This window comes from Protopterus annectens, chromosome 14.part0, assembly GCF_019279795.1.
Source record: "Protopterus annectens isolate FY-2018-M chromosome 14.part0, PAN1.0, whole genome shotgun sequence".
Lineage (NCBI taxonomy): Eukaryota > Metazoa > Chordata > Ceratodontiformes > Protopteridae > Protopterus > Protopterus annectens.
In genome coordinates this window covers 130,653,880-130,666,525 of record NC_056748.1, presented here as the reverse complement: position 1 = coordinate 130,666,525, position 12,646 = coordinate 130,653,880, and the positions used below count along the sequence as shown (strand labels likewise).

Below are 12,646 nucleotides of genomic sequence, written 5' to 3'. Positions count from 1 at the left end.
AGGCCTCCAGGGACATGGCTTCATTTGGTTCTACGGTTCTGAAGAGTGTACTTCTGTGAGCCACCCAAGATCAGGGTGCTAGGGACGCTACCCATCAGTGATGAATGAATGGCGAGATTGAACAACTTCACATAAAGAAGTTATGTACTCACCATGATGTTCCATTTGAGTTGTTCCATCTCGCCTCCATTCTCACATCCCTCCCTCCTTCCTCCTCCTGGCTGGCAGTTGACCTGGAGGCTGTCTTCATCCTGGTTTTTCAATGTGTATTCATTCCTAGGCAGAATAATTATGGTACTAATATATGGTACGCAGCAAACAAGATCTGAAGTAATTCCAGCAGTGTATTATGAGATAAGGGGTGGGGTCTCGAGCTACTGGAGAACTTTGAGCTTGCTAGTTGGCCGTGTTGGAGCCGAGGATTGGCTCCGAACCCATCAGTGGTGAATGAACGGCAATACTTGAACAACTTCACAGTAATATTTTTTTTGCATTAGTACTCATTTTCTGAAGGATATGAAGCCTGAAACTTAAATGTCTGCAAATATCTAGTGAGTGCAGTACTCAATGGTTTGTCAGAAAACTCCAAATTTTATGAGGAACAGAATAAAATATAAGGCAGAAATCTGGAAATTCTTTGAAAATCTGGACAGCTGAGAGGTACACATTCAGCCCCATGCAATGCCCTTGAGCATTTAGCCTGTGTCATACCTCCGGCATTTCTGTAGGACGGCTCACTGTGCGTATTATCACCTCTTTGGTCACCTGACTATTGTCTAGAAGAGTTGATTTTTTTTAAAAAGGTCTGAGAGGAATCTACAATAAAGATACCTTATAAAGTTTGAAATCCACATCCAATATTTTAAAGACTGTTATTTCTTTTAACTTTTTTATTGCTGTCATTAAAGTATCTGTCTATCTGAATGAACAATGTTTCATACAGTGATGACTTTTTCACTTCCTAATATTACTATAATAACATTGCTGGTCACTGCCATTAATATTTTTATAATTGTTGTCAAAGAGATTAGTATCTGCTTAAGATACCAGTTTTGAAAATATGCAATATTTTGCTATTTTAATAATAATTACAAAACCATGTAACAAAAACTACTAGAAGCTATGAGTTTAACACATTCATAATAGGCAACAGAGATATATTCATTGTTCTTCTGCTTAATTATATAAGTGGTAATCATTTTCATATTCTTTTATTTCAACAGCAAAGCATTATGAAAAAAACTACTGAACCTTGGATGAAAGCTTACAATGATTAATATTTTGTTTGCCCATTTGTATGTGTTTCGTTTGAAACAGAACAAGAGATATATATTTTCAAAATGTCACAGAATTTATTGTAGTGTAGAAAATCCTTGGAATCTAATGAATACTAGCATAACAAAGAGTATGTGTTGAATCTGTATATGTTTGCAGTAGCATTTGTGGTTCTAGAGTTGTGTAGATACTAGGGGTTTACAACTACGCTGTCAAAAAGTCTCCTGATACAACTTTGTAGAAGGTTAATGCAACCTAGCAGAGCTCCTATGGGGATGAATTGCTCATTCTAAAGTTTGTTCATTCTGGTATGATTATTGCTTTGTCTGTTTATTTATTTTATTTTTTCCAGTTATTTGGTGAACTGATCTAAAAAGACCACTTTGAGTCCTTACTCAATTTCCAGTGTATCGACAAATTGCCTGTTATCTTTAAGTGCCTGATTTAATAAATCATTGTGTATTTGTGAATGTCTATCAAATATTTACTATATTTTGACTTATACCATCTAGCTAGAGCATCTAAAATAAATGTAATAGTATAGTACACCCAATGACTTCTTCCTGGATTGTCTCTGAAATTAGCTTTGACTTTATAGGTTAAGATGACGCATATAATACAGTAAATAACTAACTGAATTTAACCAGGCATCCAACTGATAACAAGTCAGACTCTAAACAGAAGCAAGTAATAAACCATTTATCTAACAGTCACCAGGCAAGCAACAAATCACTTACACATATGACCAATAAAGACAATCAACAACCCAGTTACTAGGAGAGGCAGATGCTTAGCCCATCAGATTCACACTCAAGAACTGATAAGGAGTCTAAAGATCCATCCATCGTCCATCCATCCAATAACCAAATAAACCAGACATTCATTAATTGACTAACCAGTTAGCCACTCCACCAACTACTCAGCTAACAAATATTAATCAGTCAAATTAACCACACAGCTAACCACTCAAACAACTAATCAACTAACCAGAAAACCAGTCTAAGCCTGTTTAAGGGTATCTGGTGAAACAGAAAAATATCTTCCCAGCTACAAATTAAAAACAGTTATAGTTCATGAAGCCAGTTTAGGGCAACATTTGAAATACTGAGTTTAAATGAATGGGTGTTAGACCAACACTTTTACATGAAGGACAAGATCTCCACACCACCTTCCATTAAGACAGCTTCACTCCCTATACCTCCTATGCTGATATACACAGCTGTATGGTCACAGAACATCTGGACAAGTAAACATTTTCAATGTCTGTAAGTTCTGTTTATCAGGATTGTTCATTCAAGTGCAGTGAGAAGGTGACTTGGTTCATTTGGATACTGAAATATGAATATAGCACTCAAAAACTTACTCGGCTACTCAAAAAACGAATTACTCCCTAAAATTAGTTACTAAGGAACCACGCTACTTGCTAGCCAATCAGCAATTTAATTACTTAAACATGCAATGAGTGACTAAAGAGTTTGCATGTTCTCCCTGTGTTTGCGTGGGTTTCCTCCGGGTACTCCGGTTTCCTCCCACATTCCAAAGACATGCATCTGGAGCATTTCTCCCCGGGCCTCCGCTGAAAACAGGCTCTGTGGAACCTAGTCGGACTTTCCCGGTCGACAAATGTTAAATAAATAAAAAAAAAATAAAAAAATAAAAAATAAAGAAGCAAACTCACCACATAACCAGCAGCGCCCTCAACCAGTCACCCAGGTAGATATTTAAAACCATTCATTAGTAGTTATCTTAGTCAGCTTGGGTACTTATCTGCTGCATGTAGGGTAAGGTATATTAACAGCAGTACCTTATATATATATATATATATATATATATATATATATATATATATATATATATATATACTGTTTTTTAACCTACTAGAACCCATGCAAACAATGCATTTTCCATTAGGGATGTAGCTGCAAACTTCTGTACATACTTTAACCAGCCAAAGGAAGTGACTACAAGACAACCATACATTGTAGTTATCCAAGATGGAAGAAACAAGGTTCTGGATAACTAACCAGGTTTTCAAAAAGGATCTTCATATATTCATAGATATTTCAAGGCAACTTAGCCTTAGAATCGTATATGCCTTACCAGTACTTGCCCTTTGGCTGCACCCCCCCCCCCAAGAAGGGCTGGGCCAGCAAACCCTGCTGCAAATTTGTGGGGACCAATCCAATCATCCAGGTTTTGTTCCAAGGATGCCGGTGAATTGCTCTGTTTAACCTGCAGGGGAAGTCTGTTCCAGAGGTAGGGGAGGCAATGTGTGATAAACCTTTCTCTCTGCATAGGTTCATAGGTAAGTACTAGGCTATCTGCCCAGGGGCATTTATAAGCCTAGCCACAGAGTGATGGCTTTCGCCTCCCCATTAGATTAGTAACCTGGACCTCTGTCTAACAGGGCTCCTGAAGTGATCCCAGGGTAGAACTTATGATTACCCATCCACTCATCAAGATTTCTCTTGAAGAGGGTCAGAGAGGAGCTCTGTCGAATATGGTATGTCGCGTTATTTTGTTTATCTGTTGGTGAAGATGGAGGTCCCTGTTTCTGGTGTTAATGGAAGTATTAGACATGCATAGATGCAAAATGTCAAGGAAATTAGGGTGTTCAATGGCGTACTAGTCTAGGCATAGGTCTCTGTAAGATACTGCATGAAGGGCTGGTGCTTCTGGTCTCTCCTGGTACCTTAGGGTCTTCAGAGCTGTGATACTTGGCTATAGATAATTGTCCCTGTTGAAGTGACATCCTGACCCCTTGTGCAAAAATGAGAAAAAGGTGTTGTGGATGGATGGATGGATGGATGGATGGATGGATGGATCATCTTGGTTACAATTTTCTGTGGTCTTTCCATCTAGTTGCTTGATACATCTAGCGGGGTACAGTATGTCCTGATAATCAATGCTGAATATAAAGGAATGATGACTTGAGATCTGGATGATATTTCTTTGGTGTTAGTTGTGCTAAATATAAGGACTGTCACATGATCAAAAAATTAGTCAGTTATCAACCCTAGTTCCAAGGTCCCTAACTATGTATTAATTTTGTAGTGTTGTACTGGCAATATAGTATTCTGAGGGGAGGGGTTGTTAACCAAAGTATAAAGCATTTTTTAGCATTTCATTTTAACCCATTTTCAGTACACCAAGAGTTTGTGACAAAGAGTTCTTACTAGAGAGTTTAGGTTTCAGAAGGAGACTTAATAATAACTCACATTTTGTAATCATAGACACACTTAGTAAGCTACAGGTTCTGGGCCAGAGAAGTAAATGCTGAAATGGAAAAGTCCCAGCACAGCAGTGACTTGAAGAACACCACTGGTCACTGCCGCACTTTCTAATGAGGCACCTAGGATTCATTCTGTTTAGGTTCTGTTTTAAGCCAGTTTGCTACAAATGTTACCACATAGGAATCTTTTTTTAAATCATTTTGCTTTACTATGACGCCAGGATGGGCTATGATGTGGTGGATTTGGATTCTATTCCCAACAGCAACTTGATGATTTCACAACTGCTTCCAATGAATGTATCTATGACAGAGTCGACAAAGAGAAGTCCAGTTCATACACTGTACTCAAACTCAGTTATGATGTATTTTAAAGTATTAAATACCTGGCTCCTAGGTATTGTACATAAAAATCCATCAATAAATTAGTTGTTACGTGCTAATAAAAAAAAGAACATGACAATCTCACTAATGGCATTTAAAATAATAAATAAAATGTTGAAATTAAAAAAAAATAAGGAAACAAAACTTCTTTCATGGCCATAGAATGCTCTCCTGAATATATGAAGGAACCTTCTAAAGGAGGATTCTGTTTTTCATAGCAGAATAAGGGAAGGTAATCAGACCCAAGGGACACCAATAAAGTTATCAAAACTGACCTAACCTGATGTCTTAGTTCCTTGGAATGGCCTGCAGCACTCACCTGATCATGTGAGCAGCTAGGCATGAACATGGGGACACAGAAGCTCTTTTACATAAGCAGGACTCAAATAATGTAGGGAACAGAAGGAGAAAATAATGATCTTTAACACATATTGGTGGTAGAGTCCAGCAGTGCAAACAATGCAGCTCTAATGTAGTATGGTACATTCTAGGTGGGCCTAACAACCAGGCTGCAGAATGTTGTGCCTGCTACAGGCAGACAAAATTCTTTCCTGTGAGTCATAGGTTAAGGCCATTGCAGTAGCCAAGGCAAGCCAGAACCAGAATGTGATCCACTGTCCCCATGTCTGTTACTGGTTTAGAGCACTGGACCCTGACAACAGCTTACACTAGGTCTATAAATGTCAGCCTGTTGTCCAGGAAATAGCTAACATCCTGAATCTCACTGATAACCCTAATGTAGATGATCAAAAGGGAAAGCAGAGAAAACTGAGATGGAAGGAAGCAGCACATACTAAGGAAGTCACGGTCTTATCAGGGATGAGATCTAAGCATTTCAGAGACATCCACTCATTCCAAAACAGCCTCATAAAGGTGAAAACTGAGTCACAGCCTCTAGAGAGAAGGAGAGAAGGAGAAATAGTACTAAATGTTATTATCAAATCACTGCTAACAAATACTTTATATATACTGTACATATATATATATATATATATATATATATATATATATATATATATAGATAGATATAGACACACACACACACACACACACACACACACACACACACACACACACACACACACACACACGCACACACACATACACACACACACACCATTGCCTTCCTACTTAGTAATGTATACATGATAAATAACAAAAGAAGCAGAATTTAACCATGAGGTATACTACTTTCACTTGTTTAGGGGTCCAAAGAATTCAGGATCAGTACAACATGCCGTGCATTCTGCCCATTACAAGCAAAGAATATGGTCTTCACTTTTGTAACACAGCACAACCAGCCCTTCCGTTGGTCCTGGGATTGTAAATATTGTATCCACCACTACATTCTTGCCTCCTGTCTAGCCAGAATTTCTGATGCTCTCTCATTATGTAAGATTTTGTCTGCTGACAAAAGTGCAATGGTGGGTGTGTGCTGATAAATTCAGGGGGAATGCCCATATCTTCCAAACCTTCACATACGTATGCATAACAGATGGAGATGAAGGCTGAAGGCATTTATATTGACTGATCTGACTTTATCTGCTGGGCTTGCATTAACGATACTAGTTCTGTAGTGTGGTCTGAACTGTTTTTGCTGGGAATAAAACCTTTTGTGCACTAAGGAGATAGCATCAGGCAGTAATGCCCATAACTGGTCACTGCAGATGCATGAGATACTTTTATACTCATGTTTGACAATGAGATAGAAAGATAATTAATAACTTTGGTGGCATCCTTTCCTGGATTTGTAAAGAGCACAATTGTTGAATATGTGATGGAGTGAAAGGGAAGACCATCTTTTCTGGACACCCCCTGAGTATATCTACAAGAACAGAAGACAGCAGTAACCTTAATAACCGATACAACTCAGTTGTAAGACCATCCCATCCCAATGCTTTCCCCTTGGGGTGGTCTCAATGACGTGGCTACCTTATGTCTTCATAAGGTTTCTTTTAATACATTACCTTGACCTGGGGAGATACATGATTTTCCTGAAAATTTTCAAAAATGTATCACCCTATATCTCCAGTACACTCAGGTTTCTCAGTGTACAACATTTCACAGTGTGCTTGAAAAGCTGAATTCATGTCTTTAGCAAGCCTTGAACCCCCTTCATTTAGCTTGAACATCTGCATCTGCTGCTTATCTTGTTAAAATCACCAGGCTATCACCTGGTCTGCCTTTGTTGTCCAAAGTCCAATTTCAAGTGGACACTCATTTTAGATAGATCTTTGTTAACTGACGCTTGATTAAACCCCAAGATTTTCTTCTTCCCCCTTATTTCCCTGCAGTTGTCACCAGCTCCTCTCCTCATTCAATAGGTCTACCAAACCCACCATAGCCTCTTCCAGGCTCACATTGGCCTACTTCCTGGGCTGGAGAGGAGATCAAGGATGCTGGTGTAATAGTATCCTGCTGCCCAGGAATGTGACCTGATACCCATCATCCTGCAACAACCTTATGAATTCTGCAGTGACTTCCTTTGGGAAGTGAATGTGTGCTTTTCTGTGGATGAGCAACCTCTTTACCAAACAATATGCTGCTTGCAGCTTGGTGTCATCCGACTCTAAATGCTGCTAAAGCAGCAAGCCTATGTAACCTTTGGAGAGATGGCAGCAGGCTGACAGCTGCTCTCTACCACTCTCCCCTGACAGTCCCACAAGTGCATGTACTGCTAGCAAATGCAGAGATTTTGAGAGCTGCTGTGTGCATTTAGTAATGACATATGCATCATCTTAGTTATATTACATAAAAAATCATCTGTGGGATTTATTAACTGTTTAATCTCTCTATCCCTTTTCCAACTCTGCCTGCAGCCGAACATAAGCTCATTATATATTCATTAAATGACTCCCTCCACACCCTCAGAGGTATCTAACTAATAATATTTACCTCCCTGAAGTAATGTACACATTTTGTTAAAAAAAAACAATTTAAAAATTTCCTCCATAAAAATGGGGCGATCTCTCTTCCCCATTTGGCTGGACTTTGCCTCAGACAGGGTTTCCAGCAATAAGGAAAGACTGCTGTGTGATATGTGGCCTCACATTCTACTCATACTCTACAACATATATGATATGTGGCCTCACATTCTACTCATACTCTACAGCATGTGTGATATGTGGCCTCACATTCTACTCATACTCTACAGCATGTGTGATATGTGGCCTCACATTCTACTCATACTCTGCAACATGTGTGATATGTGGCCACACATTCTACTCATACTCTACAACATGTGTGATATGTGGCCTCACATTCTACTCATACTCTACAGCATATGTGATATGTGGCCTCACATTCTACTCATACTCTACAACATGTATGATATGTGGCCTCACATTCTACTCATACTCTACAGCATGTATGGCTTAAGCCCCATAGATCCTTATAAACATGCCCAAACAACTACAGGAAGTAGCGGTGGAAGTAATCAAAGTAAATGCCTCATTGTTGGGATTACTCTCCAGTTATATGTCTTTCCTCTCCAACTTGCCTATGAAATGTAGAAGCACCTTCTGGGCATGCATCTTAGTGCTGGGAATACACCTCAATGCTCTGATTAAACATAACACCAGAATCCCTTCCCCATTGTACCTATGTAGCTTCATCACGCAAATTAGTGAATGCTTCAAAGTAAGACAAAGAACGCCAGTCTGTCTTGATTAGACTTGCACATTGACCCTACAGGGGTTGGGAGGGTGGCCTAATGGTTAAGGTGTTTGCCTTACAACCACAAGGTGCAGGGTTTGAGTCTCACAAGGGATAATTGGCTAGGCTTAAAATGGCTCGCAAGGGCAGTTAGCTTAGTACTAACCTATGAACAAAACAGATTTCCTTTGGGGTAAAAACTTCCTGAGAACTCTTCCTGATTTTTCTCTATCTGTTTCCAGCCTAATTGCTCATGAACTAAGAACAAGACTCCTATTTTTGAGTTGGAATCCAGTGCCCTTAAAAAGTCTTGCAATGTGGTGCATAAATCTCATTTGACTGCAGCATGCCAGCTGTACAAGTTCATAAAAAGCTGAAATTAGATACCTCTTCTAAAGCAAGTTAATTCAAATAAGGTTTCTCAATACATAAGGCTAAAACAATAATAATTTCATGAACTTTAATTGTATGTTTATGTTGCCTTTGGAATGGAGTCCATTCCCGTCATGGTATTAGAAACTTAAAGGAGAAACTAAACTATAAAATATTTAAAATCATAATATAAACAAAAATCAGTCATGAATCCACCACTTACAGTAACACAAAAAAGACATAATGCATTATATCAAATTACATGCAGCTGGGCGTCCCAATGTACTACCAAATGTACAGTGCCGGACCTTACTTTGCAACTGCTATATGTTTTATTTTATTATTTATTTATTTGTTTGTTTATTTGTTTATTTATTTATTTATTTTGACATTTGTTAACTGAGTGTGTCCGACTGAGCAGTAGCCCATTTTCAGTGGAGGCACAGTGGTGCCCCATGCAGACACAAATAGAAAAACAGTTACAAAGGTGGTGGCAAACACAGGAAAACAGTAATCACAGCAGATTTTAAAATACATAGAATACACCAAAAGTGTGATTACTTACTAGCAGAGTTTCTTATAGGTATGTAGTTTTATATGAGGTGGGACTCAGTACTCAGGGAAGAAGATGTCAAAGGTAGGAGAGGAGGTTGATAGACATGAGGTGAAGAAGTGAGGTGTATAGAAGTGCAAGACTGTAATCAGGGCAGGAGAGTATTAATTAGAGGGGTAAAGATGAGCAGTGTAGGAAGAAGTAGTTAGTAGCCAGGAACAGTTAGCAGATGGAAGATGTTAAGCTGGAATTTGACATGAACAAATCTGGGAGTTTATTAGGGTTTCTTTTAATATCTTCTTGAAATGATGGTTATGGGGTAGATTTCTAATGGTTAATGGGAGTTTATTCCAACCGATTGCAACTGAGTAGCAATATAGGTGTTGTTCTATTGCTTTTTTTGGCTTGTGGACTGCTAAGAGAAACTGATCAGAGCTCTGAAGAGTGCAGTGGGGTGTGTGTATAGAGATATAAGGGAAGAGATGGCGGGGCAGTAGGAAGGATTGTTTAGGATGGAATATATCAGGGACAATTGGGAGAATAAGAGTAGATGGAGGAGTTCTGACCAGCATAGAGTTGTTAGAGAAAGGCAGTGGTGAGAGTTGTAGGGTTGGTTAGCAATGAACCTGGCAACTTTATTGGAGGTTAGTTCAAGCTTGTCTTTATGTGAAGATTGTAGGTTGTGCAAAAAACAGGTAAGGCAGCCAAGCACAGCTAAAAATCATCTATTTATTATAAGATAAGCGCTGTACTTCATCAGACCAGGCAACAGCTAAAAAACAAACCATTTAAATAGTACAGTCAATAAATCAATAATTAAAACATCAGCTTCAATGAATTAGAGTACGAGGCTTTAGAAGAAATAATCTTTTACACCAGACCAGCATACATCCTGGCCATATTTTTCGTAACATAGTTAAAGACCAGGCGTATAGAAAGTCCAGGTTACATACTGATGAAGGGGCATTTAATCAGGCTGTGGATATGTTAAAGGATGATTTTTAGGGCAAGAGGCTACTCTAAAGATGAAATTGCTACATGTATGACTGATCTTAGTAATGCATGTACGTGTAGGGCCAAGCCCTTCTATTCACTCAGGGAAGGAGCTATTAAATATAAGAGGTCAACTGGATATAACATGAATAGGATTATGTTAACTTATACAGGTGATATAAGCAAAGTTTGTAGTATTATTATTCGGAAGAACTGGCCAATATTGTTGGCCAATGATGATATTAAGGGGTTCGTTGGGGCCAGTCCCTCATTTAGTTTTAAGAGGAGTTATACACTGAAAAAGCAACTATGTTATGGTAATTGTCAGTGTAGAAGTCTTAAAATGTCTGACAGGCTAGCCACATACCCATGTAGGGGTTGCAGAGTTTGCAGCTTTATTTCGGATGAGAAAGTTTTTATACATCTTACTAGTGGATACTGGTTTACTTCAAGTTTTTTATGCAGATTGTACCACCTCTTATTTAATGCATTTGGCCCAGTGCAGGGATCATGTTTGTTTTTATGTAGGGAAGACTAAATGTCCTTTTAAGGAAATAATTTCAGAATATTTAGGATATATACGTAATAAGGAACCTGTTAGTGCACTATATAAACATGTGCGTGACAATGCTGGGCATAGTTTTATTTTTTCTGCTTTACAGTTGATTCATTTAGACAAAAGAGGGGAAGATTTTAATAATAAATTGTAACTAGCTGAGACCAAATGGATTATCAGGCAAATAGCACATAGAGCACCAGGTTTAAATGGCTGCGTACCTTTAAAGCCCGTATTAAAGGCTTGTACTCTAATTCATTGAAGCTGATGTTTTAATTACTGTATTTAATTATTGTTTTAATTATTTATTTATTGACTGTACTATTTTAATGGTTTGTTTTTTAGCTGTTGCCTGGTCTGATGAAGTACAGAGAGTCTGTGTGAGAGTGCTTATCATATAATAAATAGATGCTTTTTAGCTGTGCTTGGCTGCCTCATTTGTTTTTTGCTGAATTTACTTTTTGGTTCAAGGCAGCCCTTATCTGCTTGGTTTGTTTGTTATTAGTTTTTAGGATTGTAGGTTGGTCAAGATTGGAGAGGCATAGAGGAGGGTTGGAAGAAGAAAGGCATTGGCAAGAAAAGGTCTTGAGTCATTTGTGAGGTATTTTTTGTTTTTGTAAAGCAGTCCAAGATTTTGATGTGTCCTCTTTATACAGTTTAGTACACGCAGATCACATTTAAGTTGGTCATCAAAGATTGCACCCAGTAAATTAGTGTGTGTTTCAATATTTGTGACAGTGTTGTTGAGTGTGGTAATGGCAAACTATGTTTTATGATGAGAAAGGGACTTGTGTAAGAATAGGTTTGTTTTTTGGGATTGAGTATAAGTTGATTGTTAGTAAGCCACTTTTCAACCGAGTGAAAGGAGTCTTGGGTAAGTGAGTGGAGGTTGGAGATATTGTCAGAAGTAGAGATAATAGTGGAGCCATCAGCATAGTGTTTAAAAGTGGAGTGAGAGCAGGAGGTGTGAAGACGGTTAGTGAAAATGTTGAATAGTAATGGGACAATGATGGATCCTTGGGGAACACCAGTGCGAACGGGGAGAAAGGAGGTGAAGGAAGAGCGCCATTTGACAGATTGTGGCCTGTTCGAGAGGTAACTTGAAAACCATGTCAGGGTATGGCTAGAGATATTAAGGTCAGCTAGTTTGGTAAGGAGTAGGGGGTGGGAGACAGTGTCAAAGGCTTTTGAGAGGTCAAGGAATACTCGGGAGACAAGTTTATTGTTGTCTCTGGCTTGTTCAATAGTTTGAGTGAATGAAATTAGAGCTGTGGTAGTGCTGTGGTTAGGGCAGAAGCCATGTTGGGTTGCTGTGAGAAGATTTTCTTGCAGGAGGTAATTCAGTAGTTACTTATGTACACACTTTTCTAGTACCTTTGAGAGGGGGGATAGAATAGCTATAGTGCTGAAGTTAGCTGGGTCAGCAGACTGCCCTCCCTTGTGGATGGGAATAATATAGAACTGTTTCCAGATAGAGGGGACATAAGATTCTTGGACAGATCAGTTAATTAGGATGGAAACAGAGTAAGCTAAAGAGTTAGCAGTGATGTTTAAGAAGTGGGGGAGTAGGTTGTCAACTGAGGGAGAGCATGGGTTTAGTTTACTGAGAAGAGATTTTATGTAGGTGGTG

General features: G+C 38.7%; 1 protein-coding gene across 5 annotated transcripts in view; it reads right to left on the bottom strand.

The window, feature by feature from the left end:
• The window catches only part of ACSL5 (acyl-CoA synthetase long chain family member 5), a 630,479-nt gene that overhangs the window by 157,321 nt on the left and 460,512 nt on the right, over positions 1-12,646 (bottom strand). The gene's annotated exons all lie outside the window — the stretch shown is intronic.